This window comes from Anser cygnoides, chromosome 13 (genome assembly GCF_040182565.1).
Source record: "Anser cygnoides isolate HZ-2024a breed goose chromosome 13, Taihu_goose_T2T_genome, whole genome shotgun sequence".
Lineage (NCBI taxonomy): Eukaryota > Metazoa > Chordata > Aves > Anseriformes > Anatidae > Anser > Anser cygnoides.
In genome coordinates this window covers 21371637-21388843 of record NC_089885.1, presented here as the reverse complement: position 1 = coordinate 21388843, position 17207 = coordinate 21371637, and positions in this window count along the sequence as shown.

Here is a 17207-nt window from a genome sequence, read left to right as displayed (position 1 = left end):
TGTCCCATAGGCAGTAGGCAGCTAATACGGATTTACAGAGTCATTCCTAAGGTCTGGAACAATAGCAGACATCTATTGCTTGCTCAAATAGCAATAGTTTGTTGAAAAGAGACTTTCTCTGCAGAAAAAAAAAAAAAAGATGAATTGCAAGTACTACATTGGCCCACTTAATTAATACCTTTGAGACACACTGGGAGTTTTCAATGGGACTGTAAATATTTGCTCTTGGGCTGATGAAAACAAATAACTGATTCCTTTCAGACCCTTATTTTTCTGAACTCTTAAAGTTTTTCCATGAGTAAATCACAGATAAGACTTCAAGATAGACCTGATTTTGTCATAGGTAAGATAAATCTTATCTATATCATTACTGTACACTCTGATTCCTGCTTCTTTGAATCAGGTCTTTGATTCCTGAAGACTGGCTACATTCCACCAGAAAGTACATATGGTTTGGTCTTTACACAAATCTCAGAGACCAAAAGATTGTGGAGGCTGAAAGACACTCAGAAATATCATTCTTAGACTTCCGTTCCTGTTCTTTTTGCTGTCTCTTTGCATACTAGTGACACTGGAGATCGAAAACAGCCAATTCAAATTTCCTTGTTGTTTGTCTTGCTCATTGATATCTGACATGTGTTTGTTCCCATGTCTAACAGGGTTATTTATACATAAGCCAACTTTGTTCTTCTCTGTTCAGATCAGTTTTCTCATTATGCTAGAGTCCAGTTTTATGACAGCTAAGTTTTTGGTCTGCAGAATCTTATGAGCTCCACTGGATACACAGCAGGAAGATTACGCTTCTGTGCCTGTGAGACAAAAGCATCTGACAAATGTGAGCATAGTGCAGAGTACAAGGACAGCAGCTGGACTGCTTGCACCAGGATAGCTATGCAGAGCTGTCTTGTCTTAAAAAAGCGCAATGCCCTGAAGGCTTTGAGGCCATTGAGGGATTACAGTCCTATTACAGTACTGTAGGAAGATCAAAAAAGGGAAAGCAAGGACTAACCACTAAAATAAAAGAGGTAGAGCAGCCTGCTAGTTTATCTCTTTGTTTTTCATCTGCCAAAAATTGCAGAGCCTTTTACTTTTGCCTTTTCCTGTAGTAAAGTCATGGAAATCAAGGCGGAAAAGCAGCTGTTTTGCTTTACTGCAGTCTTTAGGACATCCACTTTTCTAAACTTGTTTCTCCCAGACTGAAAAGGCTGAATGTTTTTTTTCTTTTCTGTCAGGTAAAGAGCAACTCAGTTCACAAAATGTTCAGCAGGCAGTACAGATTTTAGGTACTCAAGGTGAGTTGTGAGGCAGGACTTGAATAGCAGTAATCAATTTAAAATAGACTACTCAATTTGTTTCCACTTTATTTTATTTTGTTAACAGCATATAGGAATTTTTTCTAACGTAGCAGAAAAACAAATGCCCTGATGAATTGGTGTGAGCAGCACTAGTAAAGAGAAAGCAAACACTAAATAATTGGTTGAATCTCTTGACAGCCCAGAAAATAGTATAAACAAGCTTGTCAGACAACTGACAGAGATTCGGACACAAGGGAAATCCAGTTTCCTTTTAAACTTCTTTTCTACCGCATGGTAGTTTTGCCTAGCTTTCTGCAGATTTACAAAAAGCATTCATCCTCCAGCAAGGCACCTCTTCTAAATCCATGTAGCTGGCTTCACATCTGTAACACAGCCAAAAGCCTCTGCTTTCAGCAAAACTGATGGACACTGAGGAGTATGTGCTTCAAGGGATCACAGAATGTACCAGCTTGAAAGAAACGTCGAGTGTGTGTTGATATGCTGGACCAGCGTTGTTATATGTCTGGGCTGACACGCTGCAAGGAAAATCATTTAACAACAGTTTTATATTCTCTGTGGCTCGGTGACAGTTGCCTGTTTGGCGCAAAGAGAAGGAGAAAGCTAATATCTCAGGCTGACTGCGCAGGTTAGAACATGACACTGTATCACTTTGTTTTTGAAAGTTTGCAACTGTATCTAGATGGAAACAAAATACAAAATGTAGAAGTCATCAAAATAAAAGAAGTGTAGCCTTGCAGGAACTGACAGAGCTGCAAGGACATGGCTTACCAAAACCAATCACTTCAGCCAACTATGGCCAAAATGATCCTAGGTTCAGGCTCTGGAGCAAGAAGGAGACGAGAACAGACACCAGAAATGACATCTGGTGTTTGGCTTCCAGATGCAAGGGAACAGGAAAAAATACCATCTGGCCTCCCTTTGGGAAGTGAGAAGGAAGAAACGTGCTGCATCTACAGGGCAGGGGAATTGCAAAACAGAGGCTGGCTGGTCACAAATATGGCTGGTCACAAATATGGCAATTATGGAATAAATCTGGTAACGAGCGAGGCTTTCTGGAGAGAGATGGACACTAGGCTGGTGGAGTCTGGACAAAGAAAGAAAGCCCACTCCACGGTGGGGGTAAGTCAGGGTTTCAAACCTTGACTGTACAAAGATGGCATTTGTAGTCTATGCTTTCAAAATAGGGCTTGTATATCAAAAAAGCCAAGTTCCTCAGAAGGGGTGGGGTGGAGGGGGTTGAAAAACAACAGATTACAAATACCGGCAAGCACTGAGGACTTTTCTTGTTTAATAGGGAGCTACAGTAACAACAACAACAATGTTCTTTCTTTCTTTTATTAGCAAAGCTGCCAGTTTCTTGATGTTTCAGAAAAATGAGACATCTGCCGATAATTTACAAGCACAAAAAGGCTCCTCAAATGAACTTTCACCAACAGTTTATGGAAGTACCAAGAACATAACACTATGAACAATAATCAGCTCTAAAAAGGAAGCTTTTGACAATGTAGTTCCAGTACAATTATGTAATACTTAGAAGTCAATAAGTATTAGTTATTGGTTGAGCCAGCCAAAGACCAACACTCAGCTTTGCAGCATTTCTGTTCTCTGTTCAGCCTAGCAAAGCACAAGAGGAAGGTTATAACCATTAACAGCTTTCCTTATCTCAGTTCTCGATATGGGACAAGACACTGGCCATTCAAATACAAACCTAGCTGTGGAGACTTGAATTTGAAAAGGTTGGTTTTCACTGTTAAACCATGGCCTGAGATTTCACATCATTTTAAAGCTTAGCAAGATATTTCCTAACCATATATCAGAGCAAATATTGATTGCACAGTCCTGCTAATCTTATAGTTCCTGCTATATCTGTGGTTCTGTGCCCTGCAGTGCCTGGCATTCCAGTTTTCTTGCTTTCCAGAGCAGGAACCTGTCTGGGATGTGACAGGGCTTCGTGCTGGCTCTTGCACCCAAGCTGCCTTTCCAGGGCAAACGGATGCTGGCAGTAGAGCATTGCATAGGGGTCAAGACGTTGCTAAACAGGGCACCCAAAACCAAAAGATGGAAATCGCTATTGAGTCCCAAAATTTAGACGTATTCTGTATGGGCACTATGAGTCTTCCTAGTACACAGAAACCTGGAAACAAAGTGCTTTGTCTGATCCAGTTTTCTCCTGTAACTAGTACACATGCATACACCTCCTTCATTTTCTAGGTTCTTGGCATTCACAGAGGCTGAAAGAGTCTCTGAGTGTGTCCGTGCGAGTGTGTGCGTGCACCTTCGTGTGCGAGCTGGTAAGGCTGGAGTCAGAGCAGGAAAGACAAAGCCTAAGAAATACACACAATATCTCTCCCCATGGGAGCAGTATTTTAGCAATACTGCTCAGGATGTAAGTAGGCTAGAAATCTGTTGCCTCCTTATGCCAATATTTATTGCCTTGTAATGATTTCACTAACAATTTTTTGTACTATAAGCCAAAACTTTCCAATACTAATTGAAGGGCGGTGGGAGGTAAATCACTGAAAACCTTTTTCACTAGCAGACTGTTTAAGTACTGCAGAAGAACACTTGGTGAACATAAACCCATTCAGCCTTTCTGCATTTTTCTTAAATTGTTCTCACCTCTTTAAGGGTAATATATTGTACTACATTTGTCCTAGTTGCCTCAGATTCCTGCACCATAGTATTTATTTTTATTCAGTAGAGACACTTTGGAGACACTGCACTACCCACATGGTGATTTAAAATCAATTGCATATTACTATTAGCGGGACAAACTCTATTACATCTTTTTATGGCAATCAGTCTATAACTGCACTTGGACTCACTGATCTTTGCCATACTGAAATTTCTTGATTCTTTCTATGCAGTGTCATTTCAGGATACCTGTGTAGTAGATTGCACAATTTGCTGTGCAGTATTGGAAAAATTTGATGGCAATCTTCCAGATGTGGACCCCCAATCCATCAGAAGCACATTATCCTGCTGCATTTTGATATTTCTCATGTTATGGAAAATTTTAAAAAAATTAACACTTGAGACCAATAAGAACTTGAAGGAGGCTGTTACCTACAGCAAGTGGTTGCTAAGGCATCAGTGCACAGAATGATCCAGAGACAGTTCCCTTTTGTACATCAGGACATTGTTCGTGCCATCACCCTTAGTGGGATGTCCCTTCAAAATAGGTGGTGTGGTGTGAGAAACACTTGACACAGCTGTTACCCAGATGTGCCCATGCTGTGTGTAAACAGCTCTCTTGCAGACTAGCTGGCATTTTCCCCACCATTGTGCCTAGTAGCTTAAAAAAAAAAAGAAAAGGGAGGGAGGGAGGGAGTGTCAACCCTCCACACCTGTGTGCTATAACAATTTTGATGTGTACAGCTTGCTTTAATGGGACATGTAAGTGAGGTTTCCCTGCCAAATACTTTTCATCTCTACTCTCTCCCCTGGGGATACCCTATTCTAGGTTTTTTTTTTTTTTTTTTTTAATTTATTGCACAAACATGCTGCTTCCTTACTCCATAGAGCCAGGGCAGTGCCTCAGAAAGTGCACGTAAGCAGTGCCCAGCAGCTAGGCCTGGACAAGCCCAAGGACACATCTGACCATCCCTGCCCGTTGTGCCAGGGCGCGGCATGGTCTGCATCAGAAAAAAAATCAGAAAAATCAGTTCTCCTCACTTGCAGCTTAAAGACATTTTGATAGCATCTGGGAGATCTTGGAGGTCTCTTCCAACCTAGATGATTCTGTGACTCTGTGCACAGTCTCACAACACCTTGTTACCGTCTGAGAGGACTGACTGGGGGAGCTCTGCGGGGCTTTCTGCTGCGTCAGCTCGCTGGGGGCTGGTAACCCATCAGTTCCCAGCGTGGTTCCCTCAGCAACAGCATGCAGAAGTACATAGGAGATCTCTCACCTACTGGCATGTTTCTTTGCCTCAGATTACAAGGTCTTCAATACTGCTGAATTATTTTCTTCCCAGTCATAATTGGCTAAGAACAGTAACAAGTTCAAGTACAAAGCATACAAGCACTCACACCGTGGTTCAAAACACCTTTGGCAAATAAAGCTGCAACTGCACCAAGCAGCAAGAGATGCACTTTGTGCTCTAGACTCTCTTTGAATATTTGGCATTATTTTAAATGCATCATAAGAATGATTCATAATTTTCCTATATAGACTACTGTGGTTGACAAGAACTTCATTATTTCAACATTTACAGGACATTAATAAGGCAAGTTTTCTGAAGCTAAATCATGAATAGGTTAATCACTGGGCATAGCACAAAAGAAGCTGTACAATGAAGATAATACTGCAAGCAACTGGCTAGTGATTTATGCTTACAAATTCCCTCAGCTGAGAAGCAGCAAAACTGTTGAATCGTGTGCCATCAGCCTTAGATTGAGAGAGATTAATGGCAAAAAAAAAACAATAATAAAAAAAAATTGACTCTGCTCCTGGCAGGGTCCATTGGACTATGGTAACATTTGAACTCTCAATGGCTGTAGATTGGCGCTCTTACAGATCACCTGGTATTGATTTTTTTTTTTTTTAAACAAAAAACACCAAAGAACCAGCTGTTAATCTTGAGTCTCTAGAGAGAAAATGTTAAATGGAATGTCCCCTTTCTTTCTGAAAAATATTATTTGCTGCTTTTCGGAGTAGTCACATAAGATTTTCTGAGCCAAAGGATGTTATCAGAAAAAAGTATTTTCTTGGTGCCTGATGTATTTGACAGCACTTCATAAATAATCATTTTGGTACTGATCCAGCAAAGCACTTAAGTGAAAACATTAAGCGCATGAGTATTTCCTAGATTTCAGTGGGATTATTCATATATTTAAAGATGAAAACATGTTGAAGTGTTTTGCTGGATCAGGTCTCTCCAGTATCCTGTCGTCACCCCCCCCCACCCCTTCACTTGCTGGTGGATCATCCTTTCTTGAAGAAGTCAGGCAAAATGCCTGTTGGTTTCAGTAATACAGGATCAAGTCTATCATCTTTTTCCTTCTTTTTTTTTTTTCCTCGTGCATTTAATTTGACTTTCTGTAAACTGAAAGGCAAAACTTTCAGTAACAGCCACAGATCAAAGCTAAGACTATGGTGAAGGTGCCTTATAAATATCTTACAATTCACCCTTTAAAAGAGATATTCAGGAACAGATACAAATGACCTCAAAACCTGCTGTTGAGAGAATAAGAAAATAAAATTCAAAAATATATCAAATTCAGGTTGAGAATAGTGCATCTCTGGAATATTGCATGATGCCCAAAGTAGGAGGAGTGCCAGGGAACAAGCTCTTTTCAATGCTTTTCTCTCAGGGTGTTTTGTTTGCCTCCTCCACTGGGAAGCCCAGGTTTCTCTTCTGCCTTCTGGAAAGCAGAGAGGTCAACACAGCTAGAGAAAGGCAGGCTTTTGAATTCTGCTTTCCTTCATTATTGGTGAAGGTTGGGGAATATGGGAGAAACGAGAGCTGGAGTTTTTTATACTTATCTGACCTGGCAGTGCTGTTGGTTGGAAGGATCCTACTGTGTTTATTGAACAAGCTGTCTCTGTGACTTACTGAGGGAGAAGAAATCTCAAATATCCAGATAGATAATAACTTTTCTAGCCATGACTGATTCACAATAAGCAATACATGGAAAAAGCTTGGAGTCAGAGTACAAGAAAGAGGGAAAAGTTGTGCGTGCTATTCCCAGCCCCGCCACTGACTCACCATCTGATCTCTACCAGGTCCCACTGCCGCACACACCCCTCACACTTCCCTTTGCAGAAAGCTGGAATAGTTGGTGGCAGCACTGCTGCCCTCTTTTCAGATCTGCAGTGAGGCTTAATTGAAAAAGGCTGTAAAGCATTCTGTTGCTCAAAAACGGGGAAACCGTAGGAATGGGAAAAGCAGAGAGGTCTGACAGTTTTCTGCCTATTTGATCAAAGCGATGAAATTTCTGCAGGCTGCGGATGTGAATCTTCTTGCATATGGATTAACTCCTCTATTCCCGCTGATTTTTCCTTCATATCTTAGGAATACACTCCAAATATTTTGCTTTTTAGCTGTTGGTAGTGTATGTCTCCCCAAAGTAAGTCAGAGGTTACCTGAAATCTGAAAACTCTCTGCACCCTGCTGAGCAGCTGAACTCTTAATGGAGGGCTTCTGAAGTGAGACGTGACAGCACCAATCCTGCACACACAATTCAATACAGATCTCTTCGCTGACTTGGTTGAAAGCTGGCACTCTGGGAGAAACTGGGCATGCTGGAGATCCCAGACATGGGGCAGGCTATCCTGTGATCTGCAGCTACAACCTACTCCCATCCTTCCACACTCCCCAGGCTTTCAGGGACCCTACCATGTGCCAGGCATGAAATACAAACTCTGGGCACATTGGCTGCTCCCGACAGCTGTCTCCACGGCAGGGGCAGTTCCCATCTTCCACTGTGTGCCTGCCTGCTGTCCATCAGAGAAGGCAAAGAGCCTGCCAAAAAAAGTGATGGCAAAAGACAGATATCTGACATCACTGGTGTCCAGGGGCATACAGAGGACAGCAAAGGTGATTCTGTGAAAGAAGGTGGGAATTTCCATCCAGTTCCTCCCCACGATGGTATCTCAGCAAATACCACTAACGGGCTGACTATAATTTGAAATTCTTTCTGGAAGTACAGTGTTTTCGAGTATTAATAAATTGTAAATATTAATTTAAAAAAACATTGTGTTCAGACAAAAACAAAACAAAACAAAACAAAACAAAACAAAAACACATTAGTATTGCTCTTTTTTTTTAAAACTTTTTCCAATAGCTCTAGCTGGCAATGTCAGTGAGAGGCAAAGCACCAAATGGGACAATAGGGATGAACTAGCTTGTTGTCAGGGAGGACTAGCCCCTGAGGAGTATGTGGGAAGGCATATGGGAAGCCTGCACCACAGTACGGTAACTGTTTTCTCCATTGCTTTTAGCTGGACACTTTACTCTCCTGTCAAATCTGCACCTGGTCCACCAGCTAAAACTGGATTGTTATCAATTACATAAAGCAAAAGTTACAGAGAGTTGAATCTCAGTTGTTAAACTGCTAGGATGAAGGGAGAGAGGTGGGTGCAGGGTAAGATGAGTTGTTTGCAAGCACTTCTTCAGATCTCCTAAAGCTGCATAGGTTTGAACATATCCATTCTTTTGCCTAAAGATAAGAGCATATAAATACTACTTGCTATACCAGGGCCTAAGTGATTTGAAATGAGATGGCTACTGCAATTTTTGGTTTCTGAAATCTTGATGACAAAATCTAAAATATTCAAAAAAGAATGATGATTTCAGTGCTTAAACAGAATTTCTACAGGTAAGTTTTGAACAATTTTTTTTGGAACAAATTTGTGTGCAGCTAGTTTAAAAGCAAAAGGATTAAAAGCATTTTGTATGCTGTAGACAGGCACAATCAGCTCTCTGAAGACAGTTTAGTAGAAATGTGTAACTTGATAGTAGAAAGAAATTGAAAATTGCACAGAAGAAATCTCACTGTCTGCGATCATTGTCAGAAGAAACTGGCTAATTTCCTGTGGTATTTACTTTCAAAAATATACAACCATCCTCAATTTACTGTTTGCTGTCCTTTAGCACAGACTGAAGAGAATTTATAGCTCTCTCTCTATTTTATGTACAGAACATGAAATACTTACAGAGCATGAAACACTTTGAACCAGATTCTAATATTCCTGTTTACACTGAATAGCCCTGCAATCATGCAAAGTTACTTCTTGGAGTAAGTTCCTGCAGTTTGAGATACTCAGAATCTAAACCCTCACACACCCAGGTATTAAGAATTTGTTGCCAAGTCATACTCCAATATGTTGAAGTCATTCAAAAAGGACAGGCTGATAAGATAAGGATTCACATTTAATAGAATTAGAAAGGGCATCCCAAATAACCTTATTAATGAAATATTTGCAGTGTGCAGTTAGCTCTGTATGTGACTCTATCAATACTGGGAACCCCCTTCAATCAATGAAGGCCAATCCCAGCTCTCTAGTACATACCATCTTTTATAGGCTGGTATTACTGGCATTTCCTTGTCACAGGGTTTAATTTTAACTGTAAGGCAGTTAACTCAGCCGGCTAATACTGCTAATTACTCCTCTGTCAAGAGAAAGTGTACTCTCCAGATGAATAAAATTAAGTCTCTGCACAGACATTTTCACTGTCATAACAAACAGAAGTAGGGAGTAATTGGGTCCAACTGGCTTTTGTCACTGTGGGGCAAGACTCTGTCTCTGCCCACCTCGCTACCGGTGATTGTCTCCTACACTCTCCTGCCTACTCCCTCAGATGACGAACGTGGTCTTGCAGAGGTTTCTCTTGAGGGATGCGATGAATTACAGAACTATTAAAGCATTTTAGATAGAGTGGGAAAAAAAAAGGATTTCAGGAACTGCCTTATTTTTTTTTGGGGGGGGGGTAAAAATTCAAAATGGTAAATGCTAATAAGGGCTGGAAGAGTCAAGCTTTTAACTGTGAGCTTGTAGGTATTCTTACTGAAAACAAAGCCAAAAGCTCTTCTGGAATCAATAACACAGAAACAAGCTACAGAAAATATAACAAAAAAATAATAATAATGTAACTGTTGGAGTGGATAAAACAGAATTTTGCAATGATGAAGCAGTTAATGAAAAAGAAAGGTTAATGGGGGTTATTTTGTTAAAGGACATGCCAGTATACAGCTTTCTTCAGAGTGGCTTTGTCTCCAGACCTCACAGCTGTATTAAATACAAACTAAACTGCCGTGTCTGATATTGACCTATAGTTGCATTATCAATACTATGAAGGACTGCATCTCACTGTCAGTAACACATTTTTCTGTACAATATCCTACATTTTCTTTTTAAAGCACCTTCCATGGGATGGGAAGCAGAGTTCAGTCGTTAAGATGTAAACATGACTGGGATTCTAAAGAGCTGTGTTGCACAACATTGGTTTAAATATTGCCACACTTTGGGTTTTAACATGTCTTTTAATTGTAACTGTCTTCTCGAGGCCTGTAGCACTAAATAAAATCATGAGAACGGAAAGAGAGAAATTGCTTGCTTACTTCCTTCTTTTTCATGGGATGCACAGTGCTGGGAGAAAGAGGAAGAGGAGGAGGAGGAGGAGGAGGAGGAGGAGGAGGAGGAGGAGGAGGAGGAGGAGGAGGAGGAGGAGGAGGAGGAGGAGGAGGAGGAGGAGGAGGAGGAGGAGGAGGAGGAGGAGGAGGAGGAGGAGGAGGAGGAGGAGGAGGAGGAGGAGGAGGAGGAGGAGGAGGAGGAGGAGGAGGAGGAGGAGGGAAGGAGGCCCTTTTTTGGAGAGAATGGTGAGGCAGGAAGGTGGAGGATGGGGGGCCTGGACCCTAATGTGTTCTCAGGAGGAGGGGAGGGATCAGCAAGATGAGTATTAGAGTAATTCAGACTTGTGAATGCACCTTGGGGTTCCGTAGTGTCTGAGGCCATGGTGCTATGAACCGCAGGCACACTGGGAAATAAATGGGTCTTTTGGAGAAAACATACGTAAAAGCGAGGAATTAAAAAACATATTTAATCCCTTCCACCTGTGTTATGCACAACCAGCACCAGAAGTGAAGGAACCTGTACATATATTTGCTTTGAAGCCACTGGGAAGGAAACACTGCCTTTTTCCAGAAAAGTGAATGAATAATGTATTCCTGCAAGTCATGTCTGTCGCTTTGGCAGTGCCAGAGTCTAGACAGTGCCTTTTCCCTTTAATTGGGAAGGACAAGATGGGAAGCGATGGTAACCATCCCCACCCCCATGCCCCCCCCCCCCCCCCCCCCCCCAAAAAAAAAAAAATAACCAAACACTATAGATTTATACTTTGTTCTTCCAGGGTGTGATCTCACTCCTTTCACCAGCCATTTCCTAGTAAGAAGGGTCATTCACAGATGAAGGAAAACAAAGAGGTACCACTGTATGGACAGAACTTGTAACCTGACGACTGACAAGAGGTAGCATCCTAAGGAAAGATAAACAATCACTAAAAATTGCTAAAAAGCTAGAGGGGCTTGGGAAGGAAAAATGGAAGCTTATTAGGTCAAATGTTAATTGAAATCCCTCATTGCTTTTCTCCATATCTGAGTGGTAAATACATATTTTAACATTCTTTATGATAAACTAAAATGTAAATGATTTGGTCTTGTATGAAGGTCATTAGAAAGCGAGTATTAGATATTTTTATTCGTAAACAAGCTTGTATAATTACCAGAACAGCCATAGACACACAATCCAGCTAACAGAACTGGTTTTAAAGTCCCGAAGTTTTTTATGTAAAAGTTTTACGTATCCTGTTTGGGCAATCTTTCTGTTAATCTAACATCAGTGATGCATAATTTGTTAGGGGAAATCCTTTTTAATTTCTGCACTGGAGAAGGAATACCGTCTTGCAGTTGGAGAGATTCTAATTATATGTTTAGTCTCTACTGGGCAAGTTTAACAAATCCAGAGGTACAGTAACGATGAAAGTTGCTAACATGAAGTAAATGAAATGACAGTTTCCTTCCATTTTCTATTATAAGTTTAAGATGCGCTTAACTTCAAAGCAAGAAGAGTACTTTAAAAATATTTTAAATCGAGAAACTGCTTCTAAGGTGTGTAACTGAAATAATAAAACACATGCAAACTGATTTTTTAAATGGTATAGAGGAAAATATCTTTAAGATTTTATAAATGGATTCCTTTATTAAGATGCTTATTTTGTATTGAAGTCATGCAAGTGTACATAGCGCAAAGCACCAATATTCCTCCCATCCCAGACATCCAAACAAACACGTGAACCTGCATCTTGTTTTACAGCAAAGCATTTGTTTATCCAATTTGGTTGTTGTGTATTTTCTCTTCAATACATGTGCAACTCACTGGCTGTCTAAATAACCTGTATTCTGCTGTACAGGTCAAACTAATGGAAAGTTAATAACTATCAAGAGTTTTAATTCGCTATTTAGATAAAGAAAACAATACTGCAAATACTTGAGTATTCTTGTTCAACATTTTTTCAGATTTTTCAACATTAATTACATCAGAAAAACAGTGAATGAAATATCTCTTAATTATAATATGGTTATTCCTTTTATTTGTATACTGTATCAAGATGCGTTTAAAATCAGTTAAAATATACGTGCAGAATTTTAAGGTTATTTTAATATTTAAAGAAAATGCCAATAAGTGCTGAGTATGCAACAAGATACTTACATTAAAATTATTTTATTAAATAATAAAAGCACTACCCACATGTAATGCATGGCATCGACTGCATGTAAGTCCCTGTCTCCTTCCTGATTTTCATAGTGGTAGATCCCATCCATTGAAATGTCAGTTTGCATCACAGGGTAGAAGCAGGAGGGTTTTCCTGCTTTTCTCAGCTTTGAGTACTTGAGTTATTGAACAGGACTAGTTGAATGACATAAAATGAAAAATTCCCTCTGACCCTTAATAAGATACTCAGAAATGATCATATAACTTTGCAATAAATTTTAGTTTCAGGTACTTGAGTAGTGACTTTCTCCAAGCAAATGACCAAAATTTCTTTATGATTCTGGAAGCAAGTACGGAGAATAATATTATGCTTTCATGTTTAATTTAACTTATTTTTACAGAGTATATTAAGTTTAGACATAAATCTAGGTTCTCAAGTTTAAAATATTTTTAATCAACATGAATTTTGTTTACATCAAGAAAATGCTAATAGAAGAAAGGAAAAGGTGATGTTTCTCTTAGCGTTATTTTATGCACTTTACATAATTTATTTTTGAAATGTTTCATTTATTTCTATGTCTTCACTCCCCTCCCTCACTACAAAACTTCACGTCTCTCCATGACATGTATTGTCATGTGAATAAGTTACTCAGATTTTGAATAACAAAACAGGCTAATAGTTGTGCCTCCTTATAACCAAACAGAAAAGAAAACGGAGACAGTGAATTTGTAAAGTGCCCCCGATTTGAGAGGAAAGCCTTGCCAAGGTAGCTGGTGCACCTCTGAGATCTTCCGCAGTGCTGACAGGCAGCAGGGTGTTGTTGGACCACACAGACAAGCATCTCGGCGATGTCTGCTTACACAGCACACGGAAAAGATGCTGCTAGCTCCCCGAGCCACTGGGGGTAACGCTTTGGTAATGTCTCCCTTCCTTCCCACACCTTCGCTTAGCACAAAGCTGTGATAACCTAAATGAACATATGCTACCATATGTTCAGATAAACCCATCGTGGTGGATTTCTCAAGTCATTATTTTGTAATAGAAATTATGCTTCAGTTAGAATGAAACTGATTTGTGAAAAAATGTATATATATTTTTTTCACTCTGCTGTGTTTCTATCTAAACCACGTATTGGCTGGTTAGAAAAACAAGTAACTAAGGAAAGATTGCAGATCTTGTCTCAGCTCTGCTCTATAAAAACCATTGAGTGCCTGTATGTCTCACAAAGGATATTTATCCAATTTAAACTGCAGTACTTTTAGATGCAAATGTCCACCCTAATTACTTACTTTAGTGTTATTTTACATCACAGAATTAATGATTAATTATAATTCTTAAACTCAGATTTAATTCATAGAACAAAATACCACTGGTATATTAAAAAAAACACTTTGGTATTTGTTGGACAGTAAAGTCAAATAAAATGCTTCCAGCCCACCGTAATGGTTTAGCAATATAATGCAGTAAAATGAATAAATACCTTAGCCTCAAGCACTATGACAGCCATACAAAGGGTCCAAGTGAACAATCCATAACGTGTTCTTTAAATTTCATTCTACATAAAAATAGACTCGCTTAAGAGAAAGGCACTTTTCTGAAAAATACATAGGATCATACTGCTGCTCATTTTTTTAACTAATTTGATAATCAAAAATAAAGCTTAGCTTACATACAGAAAAAAATATACATTTGTATAGATTTTCCATAAACCGTGTCCATTTTACTATGTTAAAATACGGCTCTCAGAATTTAAGATGTAAACGGATATTGTAGCTGACTCCTAAACTATGGAAAGTAATTTTATGGAAAACTTTAATGAAAATTGGAAAAGAACTTTGAAATGCTGAAGGCTTAAGTTTTAAGAAGATTGTAACTGCAAATAAAACACTGTCTATGCATTGTAAATGCAATAGCAGTTCAAATTTTTCTCTTTCAGACAAGAATAATGATTAAAATACACGAAGCCTTTAAAAATAAGGCTCACAGTCATACACATACACACCCAGAAAGCCCCTTATACGTTAATAATTTTAAAAAGAAACGTGAATATCAAGAAAATAAGGTGCTCGCAAGATACCTTTTCAGGAAATAAGAAAGGAAGAAAGGAAGAAAGGAAGGGGGGGGGGGGAGGAGAGAGAGAGAAAGAAAGGGAGGAAGAAAGTGAAAGAAAGAGGAAAGAGAAAAGAGAGAAAGAAAGAGCAGCTTCTTCAAATTTATGTGAAGGTCTAATCACAAAACTGTCTCTAAAATAATTAATCTTAACCAAATAGACAGTAAGTCAAAACTAAGTTGTTGGCTCTGTAAACTGAGAAGGACATAAAGCATTTTGCAGTCTTCCTTTATGCACGTCTGTTATGATTAGCATCTTGCAAACCCAGGCAGCAAACTTCAGACTGGGTGAAAATACATGCATCTGCAGATTTTGCAAAGATACAAGAAGCCGGAAGAACACCACGAGCAACAGGACAAACACTAACCCAAAAAACAGAAAGCCAGGAATACACATGCAAAGGCACAAATATATCCAAGCCTGTACAGAAAAGATTATTTCAGTATAAAAAGTCTCACTTCTACCTAGGTCTTCATAGCCCTTGGTGTTCTCGATGCATACAGACTGAGGCTATTCCCTTCTGGGTGGGCACAGTGGAACCAAACGCAGTTCTTACACGGCTTATCGAAATCACACACGCGAATAGTCTGCTCTTGGTCCAAAACACAAAACCATCTGTTTCTTCAGCAATGTTATACCACATCTCTGAGCCTCAGCTTGCTTCAATACATTTCTTGACACTAATCATGAGAATCCTCTCCTCGTTGTCTTCCAGGTTCTGTATATTTTACTCCAGAGGCTTGAAAACTATTTGACGTTGAAAGAGCAAAGACACTGGAATCCACATCCACTTGGCAGGTATCTGCATGGATTTGTGGCAACAGCAAATCTTTCAGAACAGTGGCTTTTTTTTTTCTTTTTTTTTTTTTTCCTACCCTTTACAGGGGATACCATCATAAGAATCAGTGGTTTTTCCTGCTTATTTGCCATCATTTCTGAAGTGCAGAGCAGCTTTCCAGTAACTCTAGGCCTTTATTACTGTGTAGCTGTTACAAAGGGTAAGTTCATGCGTTCACCTGTGTAAAAGAGGGAAAAAAAAATAAAGTTCTTTGAACTATTGGTACTAATCTTTCAGAAAATCCAACTAAAGCTTTATACCAGCTTTTTGAAAGAATGCATACAGGCTTATTTGTGCAGGAAAACACTTCTCTCACAAGCCTTCCCATGAAAACATATCTTAACATTTGGGCATTTTCCCACATGGGTACCCGAAAAAAAGCTTGTACCACAGCTGACACAGCCGCATGAAATTCCCCTTGGGTCTACCGGTTCCTTTGCATCCACCTGGAAGACCTCTGATCCCATCCCAGGGCATTACCTTTCCTCATACCCTGAGCTGCAGATTTTTGTGCGTTGCAGGGCCGGGCAATGCGTGAGTCACCGGGCTGGAGGTTCTGGGCCACGATCAAGCCCAGCAGGCTGAGGGGGAGCCCATGTGGAGCTCGAGCTGGGCCCGCCTCCAGTGATCCAGGTGGGACCGCTGAGGTCTACGTGTTTAAATACACGCTGTGCACATATTTTACAGTATCTCCCTCTATCTTTATATTTTGAGGTTTCGGCTGTGCTTCTTTGTTATTTGAAGGGCTATATTGGCTGTTATTAAAACAGTTTGGTGGTTCATCCATACTGCACGCCTGTGAAGAGGCTTCAGCAGGGGCAGCCGGGCAGAGCTGGGCCCAGCCGTGCTGCTGCAGGCACCGGGAGCGGTGGGGGCCTGAACCGATGCCATCCTCGCCTCAGGAAAACACCGAGTGGTCGCCTCCTCCATCTACTTTGCTGACAGGAGGCAGGGTTTGCTTACCCCTCAGGCAGTATGGAGGACATTGCCAAATTTTGCTTGGCTATAATTCTTTTTTTTTTTTCCTACTATCTTTCACGGCTTGTAAAAATGCTTTTAAAAGACTGAACATGATTCTTCGTTTTCCCAACTGGCTCCACTTCTCCATTTTCTCCATTTGCAACAAATCATTACTTTTTCCCTCTGTCTCCAAAGGAGTTGAAATTAATGGGCTTATTTCAATGTATGTCAAATGAGTATAGTTCCATTACAAGGTTGCCTGGGAATGGTGCCTACCAGAAAAAAAAAAAAAAAAAAAAGCTGCTTTAGGATTGTTATTACAGTGCCAATAAGGGGAGCTCAAGTCTTGTTTACAGTATGTCCTACACTAACTATGTCTGCTAGCTCTTTGGTCTTTTTTAACCTCGTGTGAGAGTGGAGCAGCGGCGCGCACAAGACATACACGCACCTGCTGTCTCTTGCTGGTGCATATGGAGATTATTCCAAAACGCGGAGCAGAGGAAGGTGGGGGCAAACTCTGCTACTTGCTGACAACAGCTTGTGCTGTTGTCAGGCCGTTTGGTTTCCGGGTGAAACCAAGGACCTGGGTTTTGGGGCTTTAATTTTATTATTATTATCATTTATATATTTTTTGATGAAAAGTGTGCAGGTACTAAAGTTGAAGAGACCACCTTTACTAAGCTGGAATAAGTTTTGATCCCCACGTCAGTGCCCAAAGGGAGCGCATGCCTTTTCTCCCGAATTCCCCCCAGCTGTGGGGATTCCTC